The 23,239-nt window shown below is 30.0% G+C and overlaps 1 protein-coding gene and 1 long non-coding RNA gene across 2 annotated transcripts in view; one reads left to right on the top strand and one right to left on the bottom strand.

Annotated features, from left to right (window-relative positions):
- Window positions 1–23,239, top strand: part of LOC113393579 (programmed cell death protein 2) — a 324,102-nt gene that overhangs the window by 248,565 nt on the left and 52,298 nt on the right. The window lies entirely within an intron of this gene.
- The window catches only part of LOC113393596 (uncharacterized), a 54,111-nt gene continuing 32,303 nt past the window's right edge, over window positions 1,432–23,239 (bottom strand). The window contains exon 3 of the long non-coding RNA XR_003368502.2: window positions 1,432–1,566. This is a non-coding gene — a long non-coding RNA (uncharacterized LOC113393596). The remainder of the gene's footprint in view (window positions 1,567–23,239) is intronic.

The raw sequence follows: 23,239 nt of genomic DNA, 5'->3' as shown, positions 1-23,239 counted from the left end.
TAGATCGAATTAGGTATTTTTTAAGGCTTAAAGAAAAAAATTAACGAAATTGCAACGAAAATCTATTTTTTTTTTATGATATGGTGATAGGTGATACAGCAAATGGGCCACCTGATGGGTAGTGGACACCACCGTCAATAGTCAATTGCGCTGTAAGTAATATTAACTATTTATTACATCGCCAATGCGCCACCAATCTTGGAAACTAAGATATTATGTCCCTTGTAACTGTAATTACACTGGCTGACTCATCCCTCAAACTAGAACTGAACAATACTGAGTACTGCTGTTTGGTGTTAGAATATATAATGAGTGGGTGGTACCTACTTTTACTTTAGACTCAAAGATTAAATTGTATCTACAGTTGTGGTTTCAATTTTTAATTTAAATCCTCGTTGTACCATGTCTTATGGTACGCTACTTTGTGTAATGGTTCAAACAAAAAGATTTTGATTCTTCAATAAAGAACTGTTTATCTTATTTTTCTTATTGAACTTATATTCCCTTCAGAGTATTTTTATCAAAGTAGGAACACTTAGCATGACTATAAATTTACAATAAATTTTTTTATATTTTACTATAATTAATGATGACGAATAAGAGACACTCCACCTCCACTTTCCACCAATCCGCATTAGAACAGCGTGGTGGAATATGCTCCAAACCTTCTCCTCAAAGGGAATGAAGGCCTTAGCCCAGCAGTGGGAAATTTAGAGGCTGCTAATGTAAGAGACACTGTTTTCTTACCGATTTTTACCAGTAGAGTAGACGTTAACACATTGAGCCGCTACTCATCATTTAATTTGTCTTGTAAAAAGAATAATATCTTTGAATTGATGTTTAATTAATCCTCATTCATAGGATGCGATATACATATCATCGGATAATGCAAGCAAGCAAAACGCATACGACTTTCTAGTATCCGTTATCTATTAACTTTGGTTAGTACATATAATTAAAATTAGGTCGTAATATTACTAATGAATGCTCCGTTAGAATTTTTAGTCTACAATTTTGTGATATGTATTGATTGCTTAACGCATAAGATTATATTGTCAGCCTATAAACTTTATAAAATATGTACTGCCTCTAAATTTCCCACTGCTGGAATAAAGCGTCCTCTCCCTTTGAGGAGAAGGTTAGGAGATTATACTAATTCCACCACGCTGCTCCGACCGCTGCACCGTCAAGCACGAGATGAATTATAAACACAAATTAAGTACATGAAAATCAAGTGGTTTTGCCTGGATTTGAACCCACAATCGATAATCAGTGTACGTCGAGATGGGCCAGTGGTATATACTTTATAAAACAAGCAAAAATAAATTGCTATGTCAGGCACATCCCAATTATTTGAAGCTGCAATTACTTAACTATTTGCAGCAGAAGATTATACAACATTTATACAAACTCACTTACCATTCTTAGTATATCGCAACGTTTCTCCATTAACTATTCCATTCGTCACAAGAGGAGGTGACGCCTTTATAGGTTCGGGATCTTGTGGCGTGTTCCACGATGCCGCCGCAGCCGCTGCAGCAGCCGCCGCTGCGCACACACTGCACTCTGTAAAAATAAACGCATCTAAGTTTTTTTACCAGAACGTATCATTTAATTATATCATTCAAATGTATTTATAGTATACATAAATTATATATATATATATATATTAAGAAGATTTTTAACTGGAAAACGTTAGGAACAACTGCACAACTTTTGGATGTTGCGTGATGAGATTGGATATTGAAAAATGTGTATAATTTTTAATAGTAAATATTAATAATAAAAAGCTAATACAGTGTGTACAGTGTGTAACAAGTGTCTAACAAAGGGAGCGCGTAATTTATTAGCTATTTTTGCACGTCTGCCCAAAAATGAAGTGCAACGTATGTTTTTATTTATTCCACCTTAACTATAAAATTCCTGAACAGATTTAGATATACGGGGTATTGTTAGTATTCTTACATCACCCCGATTAACACTGGCTATTAATTCATTTCAATTTATTTATTTTTTCGGAACAGTCGTGAATGTGACGTATGATGTAGAATTTTTTTTTCTGTACCAATAGTTCGCGCAATCGTCAAAATTCGAACGTAATAATCATTGTTGACAATTATAGTAAAACAGATGAATTTGTTTGTTAAGATTTTTTCTACTCTTATAACCTAAATATGTTTTTATCGGTAACAGTAAATTACTTCACTGACTATCTAACAAAAAATTAAAAAGAAATTGGCTGACAGAGAAGAAAAAGGTACTAAACTACTTTTGTCCTTGCTTATTTATGTATATACATAATAATAGTATTATTTAAAACTATTGACGTGACTTACGGATTTCTATAATACGTAGCGAAGGTATCGTGTCTGCTGTCAGCTCATTTAAACAAAAAAACAATCCAGTCGGATGTTTTCTTACATGTTTTAGGAGATCAGATTCATTATTATAAAGGATTTTATTAAATGTTAAGCTGTAATGTTAAAACTATGTAGTTTTAATACGACAGCTACCTTTATTTCTACCATAATACGAGACCGGGAAATTCTAGTAGGTTTTTCCTATGACAAGGTAATCGGCCAATTTTGATGAGCATTCTTATTATGTCTAATTAATGTGCGGAAACTAATGCTTTTATATTTTGTAAAGCTATGTCTAAAAATAATTAGTTTTGACGTCCATAAACATTTTGCACTGAATAAGATATTTATTATATTTGTTAAAAATAAATTCAAATGTCTTATAAGAGAGCACAATTTTTAGCGAAATTATAAAAATAAATAAATAATTGAGTAAATCTTATAAAAGTAAATTAAATATTAAAAAATATTATTTAATAAAAAATATTTATAATTCATGAAACATGTACATGGGTACAAAAATGTTATGAATTAAATGCATTAAAAATGTATTATAATAAAATCAATGATAATTCATAAAGTAGGTAAATACATTTATCAATTCAAAATAGCATATAACAAAACTCACCCTTCATGTAGTAAATGTAAGGCTCCCCTCGTCGATAATCTTTACCCAAGCGTATCACCACATAGTTATTGTACTATTATAAAACATTAATATGATTTGTTTTTTATAAACAATAACATATTCGAGAAAAGATACAGTAAAACACTTGAATCTCGCCAACCGACTTACATTAACCGGTCTTGATTCTTATTGGAATATCATTGATTCAAACATCTATTCTTTTTTTTTATTTGTTGGAACTTGTACAAATTTATGATATACATTATAGAGACGTTGTGCGTGTGACGATTTGCGAAGTACTGCGTTGTACGTTTTGCGTGGACCAGGGGTCGACGCGCATGAACGGGGGTGGGCTCGAATTATATACAGTAAATAACAATGACATATTCGTTTTAATCAATTTTATTGAATGCTAAAAATTAATTATTTGATAAAAAAAGCTAAGGCATTATTATGAATTTTATGAATTATATAACACCGAGCCGCTTCCATTCTTAATCTTGGGAGCTTGATTGAACATAAGACTTCAATCAATAGGCTTTAACGAACTTAACAACTTTAACTTCTAGTGAGACTACGAAGAAATCTAAAAAAAATACCATAGGACAAATGACATTTAAATGATTTAATGTAATATTTAAAAATATATACATTATTTAGACTAAAATATGTTTGAATTAATATGTAAAGCGCTAAACTGAGTTAACATTTATTTTAATATAACTTTTAAAATTGTATAAAATGTTATTTTCTTGCAATAATAATGAAAATTTATCAACAGATCATATTTTAAGAAAAATATAGCTTAGTCTTGTTTATATGATATTGAAATGCTGTTTATTGTTTAAACAAAAATTAACACTTAACATAAGATTCTGTTTATTTTATTTTTCCTTAGTTTCTAAAAAAAGCAAAATTGGTCATAATGTCAGCGGCCATATTTGCTCGTGGGACGCATGCGCTTTGAGTGAATACAAACAGCCGGCCGTTCGCACATCTGCTGGTCAGCTCGTGGACACAATACTCATACTACTAAGACCATGATTTCAAACAAATCATGAATGAAAAATATAAAAATTTATCTTTAAAGAACGCACTAGACATGAAAAGAGCAATTATAACAGAATATCGTAATAATGTAATATTACAAAAAGAAATAATATTTCATAATATTGCTACAATGATTATCTTACCTCTTTTGGTAAGATTTGTGTGTTCTTATTTCAGGATTTATACAAAACCTCTTCAAACATAAGGAGGCCTTAGCTCAGTTGCAAGCGACAATAAAAAGCTGTTATTTTATACCAAATTAATTAGTTAAATTAATAAGACTTTCACTTGTATATAGCAGTATCAGTACGAAAATAAATGTTTTTGCTATTGAAAATAATATTCTCGAAGTAATTTAATTTTCACTTTAGTTATTTGTCGATAAATTATGCGACGTGATTTCGTGGGATCGTCAATGATGATAAAGATAGTATTGAGTGTTTGAATTACATACGAACCGTATTAAATAATGTGATGGCTTGAATTTCATGCGGTAAAGCTAAAATATTAGAACGTTTGAATCAAGAGGGTTTATTTTATTTTATTTTATTTTCATTAGGACAACCAACAGTAGATACAATATCACATCCAAAATAAAAAATTAAAAATTACATTTCAAAATTATCAAGGCAAAAGTTCTACTACTTACAGGTAGTCTCACCATGCATTATCATATTACACAATGTAATTATTGAAAATATGAATTAAACTTAAGTATAATAATTAAAAATAAGAAATACATTTTTTAAACTATTATATAATAAATAATTAATAAGATAAACTATATGATTACAATTGAGCACAAATGAAATTCTTTATTTTTCGTTTGAATAGTGGTCGACTATCGTGACATATGTCTAAATCTTTTACTTTAATACTGATGGTGATGTATAACAATGATAATCTCGATATGATGGAATTCCTACCTAGTTGCGTTTTATATAATCTGGTTGATTTATATAGATTATAAATTCAATAAAGAATGTATCCCTATATATATAATTGTAGCAGCATATTTCCAGAAGTAATAAAATATCGTAAGCTGATTTTAATCAGATAATATTAAAAGATCCATCTTAATAATATCTACTCTTAGCAAGATTAAATAAATATTAATGGATATATTTTAAGACAAAAATACTACTGCAATATAAACAATTTTATTTCACAGAGGGTCAATCCACAACCGACGACGCTGGTATCTAACTCATCAAATAAAACTTTACTCCAAATTAAAATCTAAACCGATGTACTAGTAACTGAGAAACCGTTGTTTGAAACCTTATTAAAGCTACTAAATTTGTTGGTATCCCTATATATTCTAAGCTACAATGCAAACCTCATATAAATGAAATCCTCATAAAAATTGCACTGAAAATTAATTTATCGAAAAAAAGAATATAAAGAAAGTCCCTCTGATTTTCTTTCGACGGTTCTTCTCAGATCTAAGTTGTTTCTTTTCAAAGGCGTGGTAGATATTTTTTTGGCAATAATAAAAACGTATAATGATTTTAAATATTAATAAAATAAAAATATAATTTCGGTAAGGTAATATGATGATGTAGAAGTAATTTTAATGGTTACCGTAGATCCAGGCAAGGCAGTAAGCTGTCGTGGTTACCCTACAATTACCTGACCGACCCTATGACTTAAATTTATCCTTTTGTGCGCAGATTTAATGCTCCACATTTTTTTTTATATCACCAATATTGGTTTTAATACGTATATTCCCTAAAAATAATTGGCAATTTTGTTTATGTTTCTATTTAATATAATATATTGTATTTTATAGTAAAGTTAGTCGAGTAGTAACATATTTAAAAAGCCAACACAAGACAGATTTTCGGATAAGATTATAAGTTATTTATTACGTATAGTCGAAACTCTGTATCAACTTTCTAATGCCATAAAAAATTATCAACGAAAAAAAGATCATACCAAACCTATGAATAAAAATGTAACTGAATGCGATAAAAAATATATCAAGATAATGTTTCATGAAATATTTACATTTAATAAGCTCACAGATCAAAGGTCCCAGCTATTTGTAAATAGGGGAGGGGTTTTTTAGCTAAAGTGATACAAAAAAACGAATAACCGTAAAAAGTAATTTGGACGCGTGTCAAAAAAAGTGGACAATGGAAGAAAGCCCGTGTTAATAAGGTTTGGAGAACACCTATCGGTAAAATGTAAATAAAAAATATTATACGTATTCCCAAATAAAAAAATCCTACAAAGTTTTTAGTTATTTTTAAGTATATCATATTTAATATACGAATATAATTCTCTCGTTGACTTAAAACATTTCAACCTTTATGATAATTTCCAAATTGGAGCTTATTTAACTTATATTTAAATCTTATCTATGTATTTGATTCACAGATTTCAAGTAGACTTACTATTTTTGGAATAAATCTCGAAATCTGTCTGTCATATTCAGCCCTGTTCTATTTTACGCAGATGCAGTTGCAAATTTGCGAATGACCGTTGCCTGTCAATCAAGCGAGATGAGGGAACTAAACTGACCCCTCGTTGACCAAGCAAAAAATTCGAAAACGCACAATGCGAAATAAAAAAGTAAGTATTGCGAATAATCCCAAATTAATGGGAACACTATTCATTAGGATTACGTTCGCGTGCCACAGCGACTTAGATTTATAACAATAAAAAATATTGTTATATTGTTAATATTTTTTAAAACATAACTATGTATCCCTGTCCTATTTAAACTTAGCATTATTTTGAATCTAAACGCATGCAAAAGGCAAGTTTTTTAAAATCTGTGTTTAAAAGTAACCACCATATCAGATATAGAATTTATGTTTTTGAATATATTTTAGTGCACAGACTATTACACGAGATATGAAACATTTACAAAACATAATAACGTTAATACACGAAGACAAAAAGACAAAATATGCCCAAGAATCAAAATTAAAGTCAATTCAGTGATTTGACGTAATATATGAACGATAATTTTTTTTTTTGGAAACATTTAATATAGAATACAGCAATTACACCAAATACATTTTCTAACTATTCAATTTATATATCACAAGGGACAAAATAATTAACGTTAACTGATATTCCTTGCAGTATTAACCTAAATAAAACTGAAAAATAATTGATATGTATCCAATATTAAAACGAAAATTTCAACTTATTGACGATGAAATTGCCTAAAATCCAACTAAATATAACCACGCATGCGCCTTGCAAACACTAACCCTCATAACATCGAGGGGGCGGTAGCACCCACGACGAGGCAAAAATGACAACTTTTTGCCTATTTAACAATGCTCTTCAATCATGAATTGCATTAAATGCGAACCTCGCTGGCAACAATGGCCGAATTAACAGTTGACAAAATTGACTGACAAGTTAAAATCATTTCGAGTTTGTTTATTAGCTGATCATCTCGAGTATTATATTATATATTTCATAAATAAACTGGGGGTGTCTATGAATACAAAGTTGATATTTGTAAATTTTTGAACCAATGTCAACATGTTTCATTAAGACGGACGATCACGATTTGCCAATTCGATTGTTGTGGACCTCAGCCACGATTATTTAACGAAATATATCATACTGAATATTATTATAAAGATTTGCCAACCATTCGTATTAAAAAGTAAAACAATATTTAAGTGCAAACAAAGTTCACGATATAATAAAAAAAAAGTATATAACAAAGTACTGACGTACATTTATTGATCAAAATACGAAACAGATATGATTCATTTATATTATTAAATCATAATCAAAATTTAGTTAAATTGAAACTTACACCATAGTATTTGATACTATATTCAGAACAGTTTTTGGTTAAATAAAGAAATTAAAAAGGACTTTTCAAAATCATCCTATAAATCGATTTAATTAATACCTTAGTTCGTGTAACAAAAACGTATGCTTTTTTTTCTTGCTTAACAGTGTCCTTATAAATTATATACACCGTTTTACTCATGAATACTTTTTAGATTCACTATGGGAGAGAAATTAATAGCAGAGCAATTATAACTGGCAATAGAATTATGCCAACACTAATCAGTTATTCAACCGTCAACCAACAATGACTATTATTGTTGTTTTTTGGTTTAAAGGCTAAGTAATTCAATAAAATTATATGTAGGTATAATCTGAAAGGTAAAGCTTTAATCAATAATTATTATTCTTAGACGATTAATGTTTTTGGCAGTGATGACTACTATCTTAAATAGGCTACAGGGCTCGTCAGGCATTTGATTAAAAATTGAAACCAAAAATATAATTAGCGTAGGAGAGATATAATAAATTTATTAATATTATTCTGACCATAACATTGAGAATAGAATTGCTTTTTTAAGGGGATAACTATATTAAATAAAATAACCATATGGAAGCATAAAATTAATATTAAATAAAATATAAAAATTTGTGGCGTCACATGTTCGATATTTTTTTCCGATGTGAAAGGGCGCGGACCCTCTAGGGGTACATGCGCTGTAATTGGTCGATTTTCGGAGGGAAGCTGCGCGGGCTCGAGGGTCAAATAGAACCCCGCGCAACCAATCAATTCGCTTATTTTTTAAATAAAGAACATAAAAATAATAAAAAGTCATGCGTTTTTTACTCAGTTGTATTTACCCTTATGTTATACATGTTACATTGCAACATGATTAATGGCAATATAAGTGCCTAGTGAAATATAGGGATAGTACAATAATATAATGAATATGTAAAGCAACATGTTAAACCGCATTTTATTCGTATATTACATAATTATATAATATAACTTTTATAAAATAAGAGCAATTAGACATTATTTAAGAAAGATTTCTGATATGAAAAGGAAAAAAACTTAATTTCATTACTTACCAACATACGAAACCAACAAATTTCAATTTCTTATTCATTTTAATTTTGTTGGTGAGATCTATGGGCTCTTGCGGTAAACAAATCTTCTATTCGTAATAATAGTTTTGTGTTTAAAGTATAGATTCAAGTACTTTTCGCGTTACTGTTTCGCGGTAAGTGAGTGAGACAGATATATTATCATAGGAGTAATAAGGATTTAATATCTCAGAGTGAATAGTTTGTTGTCGACAATGTAAAGAACTGCTTACAATATTACAATACCTATTGGCAAAGATTTGTCAATCACAACCTAATACCAAATTGTCGATTATTTACTGCTATTAGTTTTGTGTAAGACCCTCCGTTATTTTAATTATCCATTAGGTAAACTTCAACACTGTATTTCTATGTTCCGGAAAGAGACGTAAATGATCCAGAGTAAAAACAGTGCCTGTTCACATCAGTTGCCTTAATCTCATTTATTTAGGATCGACACAGTAGGTACATTTCTTTTCTAGCTGTGCATGAAACGAGATGTATGCAACTTTTACGACCGGAAGCCTGCCTCGTGCCGATCCTCTTTTTGAATTTCGTGGTAGGTTACTTTCCCGCACCATATACCTTGTTATTGAGGCCCTTAAATTTTCATTGATAACCACATTCAAAGGGGCTCTTATCAAATGTAGGTGGCTATGCCTGATTTGGTTGATTCCGATACGTATTTCTACTATATATTAACAAATTTTTAAAAGTTATTATTTTAACATCGACATCTGTTATTATACCTAATTCAGAGAAAAAAATCTATCTACGAAGGAATAATTAATTATTTCTTGAAATAAAGTTATCTGTATCTATTTTCAAAATAGACATTCTACAAGGATCAATTTTGGGTCCTTTCTTATTTTTCGTATTCGTATTGTCACTGATATAGAATTGGATTAATTTTCAAAGCTAAAATACTATTTTTTTCTGTATTTGTTTTATCTAATTCAAAACAACAATATATTGAACTTATGTTAGACAATCTCAGAATGTGTCAAATGTCACATTATTTTTAGGAGTTACCTACTGTATATTCGAACTCATTTGACATCCGTTACAGGAGACTCCAATTAGCAGCACACGTGGTTAGGAAATCTAACCAAGTAATTTATTTATTTATTTATTAGGTTCGCTAGCGATTTTTACATTTGTCATTCTTACATAAATACACAATTAAGTATATACGTCAATAGATTATGTGCACATATTTCGGCTTAAACATTATTCTGGTATATAAACATTTGTTTAGACTAGTAAAAGTTAACGAAATTTAATAATAATATAAGTATTAAATTATAATCATAAGTGTATTTTATTAATAATTCATTTAATCTTAATTTAATGTTAAATAATAATAAAAAATAAAATAAAAAAAACATCGATTTATAAGCAAAAATTTCCATACTCAAAGTGACTGGCTGACTAGGTCGTTGATGACTAACTTGCGAAAGGTGCTAAATGGATTTATGTTTAGATCAATAAGTTTATTGATAGTGGCTTTGTTATATAATTTGCATATACGAGGAATGGGGGAGTTGGCGCCGAAGACTGTTCTCGTGCGTCGAGGCACAAGAGGTGTAATAGCTTGACGTTGGTATCTATGTGGCGCTATGAAATTTATTTGTTCGAGTAAACTGGGACAATCTAAGCAATTAGTTAGTAATTTATATAGGAACATCAGATCAAGAAAACCTCTTCTTTTCTCAAGGCTCATCATTTTGAAAAATTGTAGCCAATTTTTATATGTTACTATTGTTTTCTGTATTTTAGTTGAGTAGGATAGGTGCCACATGAATCTCTTTTGAATACGTTGCAATCTTAATTTATGGCAAGTATAATGCGGACGCCAGACAACACTACAGTACTCCAAATGACTTCGGACAAGGCTGTTATAAAGACAGATTTTTGTTTTAAAGTCCTTAAAAGTGCGACCATGCCGCATAATAAATCCCAACAATTTAGAGACTTTACATATAACACTGTGTAGGTGATCAACGTAGGTTAATTTTTTGTCCAATATAACACCCAAGTCTCTTATAAGCTCCACTTCTTTGAGCGTATTACCATTCAAAGTGTATTGTGTTGGTATAATATTTGTCTTTCGGGTAAATTTTATGTGCAAACATTTATTACAATTAAGTTGCATTCCATTAAAGAGACACCAATTTGTTACTCTATTTAAATCGCTCTGTAGTAAACTGGAATCATGTCGAGAACTAATTAATCTACTGAATTTTAAGTCGTCAGCATATAGGTAAGGTGTTGAATGCTTAAAACAGTATACAATATGGTTGACAAATATATTAAATAAAATTGGTCCGAGATGTGAACCCTGAGGGATGCCTGACGTTATTATATTAGTTTCAGTGCTAAAACCATTCATGACAGCATAAAAGGAACGTTCATGTAAATATGATGATATCCACTGTAGCCTGAGTTCAGGTAATAGGCGCATATCACTTCTATCGGTTTTCTCCAAAGTATTTGAATCTCTGGTTTGTCCGCTCATTCAAATGCATTTTAATCGTTTTGTTTCTGAACATAAGAACGGATTTTTGCCTGGTAGGTCTACTACCACTAACTTGGTTAGTTTTGTCTCTTCAATATCTGAAGCGATAGATTCGCAGAAGCAGATGGACGCCATATACACTGATTTTAAGAAGGCGTTCGATAAAGTGCCCCACGACGTTCTTATTGAAAAACTATCGCATTATGGATATAATGCGATAGTTTTTCAATAAGAATCTATCGCTTCAGATATTGAATTATAACTACTTAACTTTTGAACTATAAGTCTGAATCCAATTTATGAATAATTAAAATATGTAATGGAAAATTTAACTCAAGTGTTATATTGTGCTATGAATGTCTTATCACTTATTATTTCACTAGACACAACTTATTGAAGCTTTCACTCAGAAGTTCGATTACGTCGTTTTCTACTTCACTTTTTTATTTAATAACTTGACGAGAGCACTGACTTGCTTACACGATGCGCGCGCGCGAAAAATGACATTGATACTGCTTAATTAATATTTTTTGGTTACTTTCATAGGAAATTTATTATATGCTATGGTATTATCACAGTGCGGTTTCAATATAAAAACTGTATTAATTCTTCAAAAACATGCTGGTTTGGCTATTTGTAAACTTGAAGATAGAGACTCCTTCTACTTGGAGATGCTTCTGACTAACAAAAAAATCAATATATTTACAAAAATGCAATATATCTGTAACACAATCGAGTACTTTGAAAGAAACATTGACAAACAATAAATAAAAAGGAAAAGTTAGAATGGACTTCAGAGTACAGAGCATCAATACATCGTTCCTGTTTGATTATATATTAACCACCATAGATCATTTAACATTTACCGATAAACAAATTTAAAGCTCATCTCAAATAAAAAATATTAAACAAAACTTATAAATTTTACAATTTTGTGAAGATATTAAAGATTATTTTAGTATAATAGAGTACTAAGTTTCACGCGTATCCTTTTCGGTAGAATCTACAATCCAAACGGGTGGTAGCTACAAAGTTACATTGTAAATTATACACGAATCAAAGGTATTTGTATATAAGACTACTTGAATACACTATTCTTTTGATTTAGATTGAAACATTATCACTATATTTTTAATATAAAAAATGTATTGAACAGCATTGACTTTTTTATTTTATTTGTGATGCAGTTTTAATTCCTTGTTATTTTGGAATACGCTATCCATCGTAAAATAAAAATCATTCGCGTTTTATAAAATGTTATTACAACGCCATCTAGAGTACACCTTGTTACACTACGTCCTCATGCTACGCTTTATCGTAACAGTCAAATAGTTCATGTAATTACTATTCGCACATAGAGAGGGCGCTGTTTTCCGAAAGAAATAATCTTGCCATTGCTACCAACTTACTCTTATATTTTTGAAAGAGTTAATGCATTGTTTCTGAATAAACTATTGAAATATATCCAATAATCTATAAAAAGAGAAATATTTTTAATAAGGAATGTATACTAGAATGCTTATATTACTATAATTATTGATTAAATATTTTGAAATAGTTTTGCAAAATGTGAAATACGTAAATCAGAAAAAGTATTATATTATTCTAATAGTTTATAGTAACTAAACAAGTACAAGGATACTTCGTGATCTACCAACATCATCCCGGCAAGCTGTTAGGACGAGGGCCGGCTAACGGTAACGCGTGTTTCGTTTTCGTAGAGCATTTCTCCGCGGAGTCCCGTTATTCGCCCGAAAGTACTTTTGTTACTTGCTCGCTCCGCGTGTTCAGCCGCTCGCTATATGACCGATCGCGAGTTCACCGTATTGAGAACACCGTTTAGTTGCGATTATATTTGTTCAAAACAAAGGCTACCTTTTCAAAATTCGTAGCTACAATAAATGCGCTAAGTTCAGCGAAGAACAGTGACCCCGTCAGCTTCGACAATGGTCGGGACATTCTAAAATATGAACAAATTATACAATAACGTGCATTCACATTACACTTTGAGATAAATTCAAAATTGTTTTCAAGATAAATCGAGTTGGATCCATGATTTTTGGTCGAGAGCTGTAAAAGCAAATGGCCTTGCGAGCGAAGTTTCGGGTCGATGACTGCGTCGCATTAACTACGGATGATGTTTATTTTATTGAGTGAACGTAACCGGCAACATTCGAAAAGATTTGAATAAAGCGGTTAAAACTTGTTTATTATTACTACCGCTTAGATACAGGAGACATATGAATATGTCAAGAATGTATTCCGAAAATTAGCATATATAACCAAACAACAATATATTGCATTTATTATATGTTAATAAAGGAACTGCCCACAATTATATCAAAATGTATTTATGCTTATTATATTTTGTAAATCACCGTAACTTTCTAGACATTTAGTAATTTTTTAGTAAATCACCGTAACAATCTATGCTCAATACATTAGTACCTCTAAAAGAAAGATTGTTACATATTTTAAGTATTATGTACTTATACTTATTAAAAATTAAAACTATTCTGTTGATTAAGTGTGATGTAAATTATTGTGATATAATATATACATATAAAAAATAAGATATCTTACAGATCTTTAAAATATGACTATGCTATAAGCAGAAGTTGCTTTACAAACTATTATATTCAATACGATAGTTAGAGATTGTTTTGTGCCACATCATAATTTTGGGGAACAAATACTGTCATGAAATGTCTGCTATAAAAACCTATATTTATATTGCATAAATTCAATTAACTGACTACTTTTAATATTATAAATATAGTTCGGTTGTTTTATATTCCGAGAAATATCTGTGACGTGTATTTATACTTTCATATAAAATCATACAAATTTTCTTGAATAAACTAATAATACTTATCTGTTGGTATTTCAGAAAAGCGTAAGTTATCAAAAAGCTTAAAACCAGGAACATGCCGTAGCGGCGTAGGCTTCACGGTGGCATGGTGGGAGAGAGGCTTGCGCGGGTGACGTAATCCATGCGGTTCGATACTCTCGAAAGGCTGCGAGGTCGACAACCCGCTAGACGCAGAATGGCCTACGCCACCACTCAATTAAATCTTTCGTACTTGCTTATTTCTGCTATATGCTATATGAGTAGTACTGATGCTTAATATCTAATGTATTTTGTTTTGCAGCTATAATCAACACTCACGTAAATAAAATAATCATAATCATGAACAATTTTGATTTACATAACTATTTCGGACCATGCGTCTAGAACGTATGCTTTAATGTTTTAAATATAATTGTGTACATAAAATACATATTATGTACAAATACGCGCAAAATCATCTCGATAATATGCTATAAACGCATCAGGCAAAAGTATTATTAACAAATGCGGAAAATAAACGCAATATCGGGTACAAGTGAGAGGCGAGCGAAGGGCCACCGAGAGCGAGTTACACAAGAAGGGTTACAAAACTATGGCAATGAACCCGAGTGAACCTGAACCTTGCAAACCGCTATCCGCCGATGGCGACAGATGCCGCCAACGCTTGGCATATTGCTAGTTGCATCCCATTGATGCACATTGTTATCGCTCCCTAGGTTTTACAACAAACTTACGTAACTTTTAGCCCCTTTGACTTATTATTATTATATTTTATATATATCTAGATGTACAGATTTATGTAGTAAAGAATTAAGGCTTTATAACATAAATTGGTTTATTTCAAGTCTATGGAAAAGCTCTTGGAAATCTTCTTACTATAAATGGAAAAAGTCATAATGTTCCAAAATGTATTATTGCTAATCGTCTAAAAATTTTATACAATATTTTTATTTTTATCAATTATCAATTTGATTTAATATAATTTTTATTATTTTAAAATAAAAAATAAAATAGTATTCATTTGAACTATATTGACCAACTCGATTCGGATATCATAATATATCGCAAGGGTGTTCCCCAAGGGCTAATTTTAGATAACTTTTTGTTTTTAGTTTATATTAATGATCATCCTTTCTGTGTTAAGGAAATTTATGATAGTGATAGTAGTATTGTGCCGTGTAAATACTTCGATACTTTCAAAACATGAACTAAAATAACCTAATTATGACGATTTAAGCTGTGCATACACGATCCACGATTGGCTTATAACAAATACTTTAATTTTAAAATAAACAGCAGTAATCTTAATGTAATCGATGTAACACTACAGGTATTGAAAATATTTTAATATTACAAAAAAGAGGTGTTCGGTCTACTTATAATGTTAGAGTTCGAGACACCCTTTAGGATCTCATGAAATGAAAACAATATTATGCATATTCACAATAATATTGTTAATCTTGCCAGAACCAAGAGAAATAATATTAAAACAGGATGTGCTTATAAAGCCAAGTAACAGACTCATCAAAGTCAACAAATTCTATAAGTCTATAGTAAAAATTCGTAGATAGTTCTGTCTTTGCCAATTAAGAAATTCAAACATAAAAACCAAACAAAAAATAAAATAAATAAGGCATGCCTATTACAGAACACATTATTATATGCGTAGATGTTTCAAAAGCGTGGACTTAATATTCGTTAATTTTAAGACAGATTAGATATAAATGTTATATTTGATTGACACAACTTTGTGATTGAAATGGTGGAAAAGAGAAACTACTGATAATAAATACTTGGTAGAATTCTGTAAAATGACGATTCCAAAATGCTTGCCATCAAAATATACATGATTCAAGTATGCTTTTTCGTTTTCTTGTTTTCAAATATTTAATATTACCCATTTAACTTTATATATCTTCTGCTAAGAAACCCAAAATGTGTCCATATCAATTTGATTAGTAGTTTTTGCGTAAAACTGGAACAAACAAAACTATGGTGATGTTTATGCAATTTATTTAAAATTATATATTTACCTTTGGAGCCGTAGGGAGACAAAATCTAAGGAACATTTTATTTATCTATATTTCAATATAGTTTTTCTTGAGTGTTTAGTTATTGAATACATGATCATATGTAAATATTTATTTTAAATTTTCAAGTAGGTAGAATAACTTGTTGCTTCAACATTATATGTATATAATTTGAATCATGGGTTTGTTTTCTTTCTACCTTAAAAAGGCATAATTTTTTTCTCTGATATGATATTCTTTCATAAATTCCAATAGAGGTAAATTACAGCAATTACATCTATAAAAAAAGTTTGTAATTCATAAATATAAAGTAAATATTCCTAACTATTAGCATGAAAAGCGAGCCTATAAAAATCCCAGTTTTCTCAGTTTCTGTTAATAAATAATAATAACGATCAGTCCTTTATTTTATTCTATACTTACTCTAGAGTTACTTTTAACACTTTCTGTGACTGTTTATTATTGTACTTTAGGACGCTGAGTTCAATATTTTCTTACCTATAAAAAAACTTATTAATTGTGGGGTATCTTATACTTTTGTTATTATTTTTTTTTATACAAAGACTGGAGTATATAAATTATTGGAAAAAATGGTTACGTAATCTTAGAATAATATTCGTTCACTTTGTCAATGTTTTTATATTCTATTTTTCTCCAGTGTATTCAAAGATAAGATTTAAGGCGTACAGATTGCCATAATTTTATTGAAATAGTCTCTAAACAACACTTTCATTTTCATGAGAACCGTCATTTTATATGATTTTTATATTGACTCTAAGAATAAAATATTGACAGCAACAATTATATAACTATTACTCTAATCATTTAAAACGTACCACACATTTGATTTTATCGATAAAGAAATACAGTAATAATGCAAGCTTGTGTTACAAAATTGAAATTAAAGTTCAGTCACACTCTTGTAACATTTATAAGAAGAACAAGTTTACGAACAAATTGTATACATCGTGAATACATCCCATACATCGTTTATAAATAACCTAATAATAATCTTTCTTATCTACATGTTTATGGAAGTACTGCGAAGAAAGAGAATAGTTAAAGTAATAGCTGGATAGCTGCATAGAATGTATCAATGCCGCTCTGCGCAATGCGGAAGCGTTTTCGTGATGTCGCACTATGACATTCTCGGGCTATGGAATGTTACATTTACGTTTATATTTCATAAAACTCTAGAATAAACCAAGCTGACTATGCTATTTAACATCAAAATCGAAATATACTTTACTAGCGACCCACCCCTTCTTCGCACATGTAAAATTTATTAATAAAGATAATATTTTGATACAAAATATAATTTATACCCTGCAGCACTCAGGGGTAACGTAGCTTTCTACCAGTGTTTTTTTTTTTAGAATTGAATTATTAGTTTCGGTGATTACTACGTACATACAAATAAACAAATTTTATGTGTATAATAATAGTATAGAAAAAAAATAGACTTTTTAAATAGTAATTTTAAAGTTTTATTTCAATACTACAGCTTTTGAATGTAAATTCTTCAAGGAAAACCGTAAACCGTCTTAGTTGGTACTCTTTCAACCAATTAATTAAGATACAAGTATACATTATATGTAGTATGAAAATCAATGAATACTAACTTAATTTTCTTTTATCTATTTAGTATTTTATCGATAAAACGCCTTATTATTCATATTTTTTTAACATGACTTTTTCATTTATTAATTGGCAAAGGTAAAACGATTTGCGTAATTTATTTTATCACAGACAAACATTGTATAAAAATGTTGGTCCATATTTCTATCAAAATAATCAGTATTATTGTGATAATATACTATGATACCACTCTATGTGAACTAGTCCCAATTTTGTTACCAACATCTCGAAAGGAGATTCAAAATTATAAACAGCGAAAAATTGCCACTATTCTCATTATTCAATATATCTGTATAAAATGTTTCAATATAATTAAATATTTTCCGGAAATACCGATCGTATGCAGACATTTTTGGCATATAAATAGAACCTTTTTATTTTACTTTTTAAAAGAACAATATATATTAATACAGTTAATAATTTGCATATTTTATAACAATTGATTTATCCATAAAAATATATATTTACTTGAATTATCTTTCATCCAGTTCTGCCCTTATAAAATAATTGTAAACAACGCGGTCCATACAAACGACTTCAACGTGTTCCAAATTCACGAGCTGCGCTTGATTACTTTATATTTGTTAAGCATAAAAGGATACCGTTCCTACTTTTAGTAAACTATAAAGAATTTAGTTTCATTTATTGTCTTAATTTAATGATACAATTTTTTCTAAATAATTTTTACTGTTAAAATAAACTTAAAGATTGGTTGGTACGCAATTTGGTTTGGCTACAATCATACCGATTTATTAATGTCGTCATAAAAATACTGATATATTATTTTTAATACGAAGCATTAACCTAAGCCGTAATTTGATTATTTCAAATAATGAGAAAAAAATATTGTTCTATTGGTAAAGCTTATAAAATAATAGTATAGTATTTGATAAATCACTTTGACCTACATAGATTATAAATATTAGGGGAAAATAATGTTGACAATCAGTACTTAAAAACGTTATCAATTACGGATGTTCCATTACATAAAAAACAAAATATTGTCGAATGGTATCTATGATCATCATCTATAGTTGCTCGCAAGCGTATAAAGATCTATGTAACCGAAAAAACTTTACAATCACATTGCTCTCGCAGTTCAGACCAAGTTTTCAGATGGCAGCAAAATTCCCGCCAAACATGAGGTCGTTGCCCTTCTCTGACATTCTGTATGTATACTGTGTATAGATTTTACGAAAATTGTAACAAAATCACATTCAAATTTAAGTTTTATTGCGTACACATTAAAAACTATAATCATTTCCTGTGAAAGGTTCGATTTACTCGATAAAAGTAAAAACTCAAGCTTTTGGCGTTACACCTCACGTTACAAAATATTCTGTTTGCTCCACGTCGAATATTTAAACAGGTGACACGACATACGCATTGTTTTCGTAAATAAATAAAAAATAACTAATAAAAATATAATATAATTATAAAGTCGGTATTATTCTTACTTTATTACTAGAAATAACACAATAGAAATTTATAGTAAATAAGTTATTATCATTAGGATTATTAGCATTTTATTATAAAATCAAACAATTTTTACGTTCATATAATTGTGTTAGAAGTATAAAAAAAATAAGAGAAAACAATATTCTGTTAATGTTATCATTTGATCGTAACTTCAATTATCATCTCTATTTCTTATTAAAATTTTAACACTTAAAAATAACAAATATCTTGTCCCTCAAATTTGTTTTTTTAGACATAGTTTTGGAAAGGAAAAAAAGACAACTTGTTGTCTATAGTAGATGAACTTATGCAACATCAAAATGTTATGTCGTCGATAATAAAGAGTGATGTCTCGTAACTCCACTTTAAAATTTCGCTGCATTGATTATATTATCAATTTTCATCAGTTTCCTCTATATTAGATATGTAATATGGGCACATATAATGCTCATTGCAAAGTGAGCGTAGATGAAAAGTGAATCAACCTGACGTTTGGTTGCGCGGCCACTCACGTTCGTTGACCTCACAAATTTTCGTTTCGTTGGTTACCGCGCACCTCTTCCCCACCACCCGACCCCCTTTCCGCAAGTTCATGATAATTCACACTTCACGAATAGGAGCAAAAAAGGTAGCTATTAAAAATACAATTTAAAGCACTCTTCAGAATGTGATCCTTTGCAGATATCAAGTGCCCTGTTTTGATCTATTTTCATTTATATCCAAACCTATATAAAAAAAGTATAACCGATTAAAAAATCTTTTCAGATATGAACGTCATAAATGCTTTGACTGCTCGAGTATCGCGCAAACGCCGGATGTATGAGTGCAAAAACACGAAACCGAACTCGTTTTATATAATTTTTTAATTCGAGTCAGATGTTTTCTTTACAATTGTAATGGGTATTATTTATACACATCCCGGAAATCGCCTAACTTTATAAGCGCTTTATATGTTTAAGAAAAAAGTGTTATTGATTAAATTGGAATAATGTTGATGTAAGCTAGGCCTTGTCATTGACCTCTATTTTGCCAGCGAGCGTTACAAACCGCGACGCCAGATTGTTGACTCGTCACGCTGTCTCATTTTATTATAACACGATTATATACTAAAAACTAGTTACCATAACTATGGGTTAATTTTATACTAATATTCATCATGGTTTACCTTTCAAACTTTCTTTTGACATATTCATAAAAATCCTTTAAAATAAAAACACACAAGTAGTTGTTCAATTGACTAAAATCATTAGAGACAAATAAAAATATTAAATAAAAACATTAGTAAAAATATTAACCAGAATGTTAATAAATTGAAAATATGCCAAGTTGAAGTCCTCAAAAAGTAAAGTTGACTGCACATTACTGATAATTTGAATGTAAAACGTCGTGCAAATTGATCATTATGAACGATACCCAAAATATTTATTACAATGTTCAATTTGTAAATTAAAAACACCTACACAAACGAAGAAGTCGATTCATCATTATTATCTCGAAAATGATTGACTTAAACGAACAACGGTAAGGCGCAGCACATTTTTTAAGACGAAGTGTGACCATCAGATGGCGAAGATAAAGTCATGGTGACGGATTGATAGAATGACAATTTGTGAGTAGGCCAAGCACCGCCGAAGACTCCGGTCGCGGTTCACCATGGTTCAACGTGACACTTTCCGACGTCATAAGCAACTTTCCTACTAGCAATGCGCTTGTGTTACTAGTAGCGCCGCTCATCGCGAACGACTTCCAGGTGAACTAGTATGCGCCACTTTTCTAGTAAAACAATTGATTTATACCATGACAATGACTTTTCCTCACGATACTGTGACGAAAATATATATATTTTGCGTAATCAAATTACTTTTTTTTATTATTACTGTTATGTAGTTTTTTTTATATATTAAATGTTTGCCTTATCGTTAGATATGATAAAGAATATCGTTAGATATGAGAAAAAAAGCGATTTTGACTACTGTTTCATTGAGGTAAAATGCTACTAGCATCAAACATTATTTAAAAGTCTATCAAGTTAATTAAAGATATGACTTTCGTCTGTTTGAATTGCAGTAAAGTGAAATAAAAAATATAGTGATGGTGTTCACCAATGTAATTTCGGTCAAGACGGCTGTCACGGAATGAGAGTCATCCGCACTTCATATACAAGTTTTTGCGCAAATACAAATATAGTCTCACAATACTATGAGACGTGTGATCCAAAACGACTGAAAATAGTTTAGGTGCAGAAACAACAGCAGTGTCAATAGTGCCTTCTTCCACGATCCGGGCTCCAGGGCTGGGACTAGAGAATTTATCGACCAAAAAAACGAATAACTTTATATTAGCCCAACCCGGGATTTAAACCAAGGACCTCTGGGCATACGACTTTGCTATGAACAATAAACACTAGATGAACGATGCAATAAAAGAATTCATCTAAATGCTCCATAACTGGGTAAGAGCGGCATCTTAGGGAAAAGGTTTGCAATTATGCAGTTTCTAGTTTTATTTTATCTTTATTAATTTTAAATGTGTAATGTATGTAAAATAATAATTTTCAGTTCAAAACAATATTTATATAATAATGATTTATTATATAAGCTTAATTTAATTAATTAACAAAAATTGCCAAGTGGTTTTTAAATCGAATAGATCTTTGGAGGAACAGAACACGTACCAGGGACGTAACATTACAATGTAAGAAATAGTTATATAAGAAGTATATTACTTCAATGTTACACGCGGCTAATGATAAATTTTTAAATAGCCCAATTGTCCGTCGGCGTTCATTATATAAATTAAAATATTCTTAATGAGTGATTATGATACAGAGCTCAACGACGCGACGTCGGAAAACAATATCCTTCTGATAATTATCAACGCACAGTTATCTGATTGCATTCTTTGCAATTATTATTTCCGGCATAAAAAGCAAGACGTAAAGTAGATCAAAGCGAAATAAATATAAAAACGCATACAAACGTAGCATAATTAGAATATTTTTTTTAAATATAAATCGAGGGAGAATTAACATAAATACTGAAATCAATAAAATAAAATTCGCCTTGCTGCTGTTACTAGCTGAATCAAGGAATTTAACCTTTTAACGGCAAATTATAAACAATTAATAACAATTTCAATTATTTATAGATATAACATATAACCTTTAAGGGAATAGACTTGAGAAAACAAGCTTATAATATTATTTTCGTAATAAAGGAAATTTATTCATTCAGTAGTTTTAAAATCAAGTAGCTTTAATTTATTATAGAAGTTTACAATTTAAACCTTAAAAATGATAATTCACGCCAAATTCACCATATTCTGCTCAATTTTTTTGTAGGATTGCAGAAATATTGATCTACTTACATTTAGTAGGTAAGTACTTCATGCTTCCCTCTGGGTAAGTATAATCTCATTCTAATTCCTTCTACCTTAAACAGCAACAGATATAACAGAGGTAACATTTATAATACAATGTTCCTCTTTATAAGTCTAGTGAGTAAGTATGATCAAAAGCCCGAGATATTATATAATATTTTAGTTCTTCTGACTTATTTTGTTTAATAAAAATGTAACTTAAACGTATTACATATAATTCACTACTTGCTCAGCTTGATTCAATTGAATGCTTTCAACTGCCAATTCATTTGAAAATTATTTACACACTATAAAATATGAATGTTCTTTTCGGAAACCTAAATTGCTTGAATGTATTAACTACTTACAAATCAGTGTTTCGGAAATAAATTTTGATTTAATCAAACTTTATATTTGGTCGATTCGTCAATATTTGCGTTGAGAAATTTTGAAGGAACCAGTCATAAATTTATA

Source organism: Vanessa tameamea, chromosome 6 (genome assembly GCF_037043105.1).
Source record: "Vanessa tameamea isolate UH-Manoa-2023 chromosome 6, ilVanTame1 primary haplotype, whole genome shotgun sequence".
In the NCBI taxonomy this organism is placed as follows: domain Eukaryota; kingdom Metazoa; phylum Arthropoda; class Insecta; order Lepidoptera; family Nymphalidae; genus Vanessa; species Vanessa tameamea.
This window is presented reverse-complemented; position numbering and strand designations above follow the sequence as displayed.